Raw genomic sequence first — 2,677 nt, forward strand, 5'->3', positions numbered from 1 at the left:
CTTGCCCAACTCCTTTGGGAAAATTTAGCGACATTTGTCCTTTTTGTATCTGGCAACCTGAAGGGCCTAGGCAAGCCTGGGATTTGAGTGTAAGCTGGTCCAGGGCAGACAAGGTTCCTCCGGTACTATTCTGGGCTGCTAAGACCCCAGCAGCCCCTCGGAGGTCTGACCACCAGTTTGGGTTCCAACGCGCCTCAGTCCCAGCACAGCTTTTGAGCTGCTACTGCTGGTGCTGTGGGTGAAAAACAGATCCTTTTCGACTGCGGTCTGCTCTCTGCTTGCTGCCTTCCCATCTTAAATATCCCTATGGAGTAGGGACCCCGCGGGGGTAGTACGTGTGTGGTCCCGAGTCCGCCTTCCCTGTCCCTGACAGCCCTGTGCGACGGAGCCCGGGTAGCCTTGCACGGGTGCGAGCCTCGGGCGCGCGCCGTCTCGCCAGGGAGTCCGCACACCCGCTGCGTTCCCCCGTGAGTGCACAGCTAGAGGTGGCCTCAAAGTTTGCAAAGCTCTGGTGCCCGGCTTTCCTGACGTCTGAAGAGCCACATGCTCTCTCTGGCACTTGCTTCCCAGTGTTTTCTTTTTCTGAAGTACAGAACGTTTCTTGGTGAACATTTCCTCAATTGATACTTTGGGGCGTAGCTGAACCATAAAAAAAAAAAAAAAAGCCCGCAATCACTGCTTTAGGTGGAGTCAGCTGACTGCCCCCAGGGAAGAGGACAAAACAGTCTGGGCTGAGGACCACTGATAGAGCAAGGACCTCGGAGAAGGGCTGACCCAGGCTCGGGTCCAGAGGGAGCCACGGTGGTCAGGTCACAGCCCACCAGAGATTGCTTCCCTTGCCTTTAATTTAGGATTAACTGAAGGTAATCATTGCGGCAAAATTACCAAGCTTGGTACTCAACATAAATGTGTGTGTGTGTGTGTGTGTGTGTGTGTGTGTGTGTGTGTGTGTGTGTGCCCTTTTACAAATGAGTCAGGCATGGTGGTTCACACCTAGAATTCCAGCTTTGTGGAGGGAGACAGGGCAGGTTCCTGGATAGCCAAAGCTACTTAATACAACCCTCTCTGTCCAACAAGAAAACAAAACAACAAACCCCCAATCCCCAATCCTCCCACCCACTCCCCAAACAATGGCAAAGCCCAAGATCCTTCACTTGTCTAGGTTTGTAGCACAGTGATAGAGGGCTTGCCTTTCTAGGCAAGGCACATGCCTTTAATCCCAGCACTTGGAAGACAGAGGCAGGTGGATCTCTGTGAGTTCGAGGCTGAGGCCAGCCTGGTCTACAGAGCGAGTTCCAGGACAGGTTCCAAAGTTACGCAGAGAAACCCTAACTCAAAAAACAAATAAAAAGAAAAATAAGAAAGAAGGAAAGGAAGGAAGGAAGGAAGGGAGGGAGGGAGGGAGGGAAAAAAGTAAGTAAAAAGCAAGTGCCCGAACTCTAGGTTCCACTCGTCCCTGGGAGGACATGTGCCGATAAGAGCAAGTCACACTCATAGTGCATCCCCACCTGAAATCCTTTAATAATAGTCTGGCTTTATTTCTCATGACTGACTTTGATTTGTTAGGGGCAATTTTTTTCCCCTACAGTTTCACAGTGAATGAGACATCTCACTGTCCAGTACCTTGAAATGTCCCCATGCCGAGAAACTTCATGGTAGGTCACTTAATCAATGGCCAATCAATGCCATCTGCTTGTTTCAAACTGTTCAAAATTTCACTTAGTATGGTTGATTCTAAATGATCAGAAATTGTTAAGGCTGAAGTAGATGATCAAGAACTTTATTTCCAGCCGGGCGATGGTGGCACACGCCTTTAATCCCAGCACTTGGGAGGCAGAGGCAGGCAGATCTCTGTGAGTTCGAGACCAGCCTGGTCTACAGAGCTAGTTCCAGGACAGGCTCCAAAGCCACAGAGAAACCCTGTCTCGAAAAACCAAAAAAAAAAAAAAAAAAAAAGAACTTTATTTCCTACTGGGCAGTGCTGGTGCAAAACCTTTAATCCCAACACTTGGGAGACAGAGGCAGGTGGATCTCTGTGAGTTTGAGGCCAACCTGGTCTACAAAGCAAGTTCCAGGATAACCAGGGCTATACAAAATAACCCTGTCTTGAAAAACAAAAGCAAACAAACAAAAATCCCTGTATATTCTAGCAGAGTTGACCTAATATAATGACATTCCCAAATACCGGACACAATAAGTGATATTCATGTGTTGAAATACTCATTTGCTTCATTGAACTTCAAGAAAAGTAAATGTACGATATATGTGTGGGCTTATTGTGTGCTTTTAATAATTACCATAGGAAAGGAAGTGCATTAAAACTCAAATCCATTAGTAGGAGCAAAAGCAGCCAGACAATAAAGAGAGTGGCTTCCTACTTACCAATAGCTGTAAATCCATGCTTAAGAAATTCTTGACAATCCCCAGTATCGGAACTAGCAGACATTCTTAGCGAGATTATTGGCAGTCCTTTGGTTTACAGCAGAAATCATGGAGCGTGAGAAAGATTGCAGCTTGTCATATTTTGTGACCTTGGGAAGGAAGCCTCAGACTACAGTAACCCTCATTCCCTTAGTGAAAGTTAAGAAAAAGGGGGGAAAATCCAGAATTCGGAAAGGTCTGAGCCCATGTTCCCCTGGACTCTGTACTTTTTCCAGCATTAGTGACCTGCTGTAAA

General features: G+C 47.3%; 1 protein-coding gene across 1 annotated transcript in view; it reads right to left on the reverse strand.

Moving 5' to 3' along the window:
- The window catches only part of Nr5a2 (nuclear receptor subfamily 5 group A member 2), a 129,839-nt gene extending 127,433 nt beyond the window's left edge, over positions 1–2,406 (reverse strand). The window contains exon 1 of the mRNA XM_005348440.3: positions 2,383–2,406. The gene's annotated coding sequence lies outside the window, so the exon portion shown is untranslated. The remainder of the gene's footprint in view (positions 1–2,382) is intronic.
- Between the last annotated feature and the right edge of the window lie 271 nt (positions 2,407–2,677).

This window comes from Microtus ochrogaster, chromosome 6 (genome assembly GCF_000317375.1).
Source record: "Microtus ochrogaster isolate Prairie Vole_2 chromosome 6, MicOch1.0, whole genome shotgun sequence".
In the NCBI taxonomy this organism is placed as follows: domain Eukaryota; kingdom Metazoa; phylum Chordata; class Mammalia; order Rodentia; family Cricetidae; genus Microtus; species Microtus ochrogaster.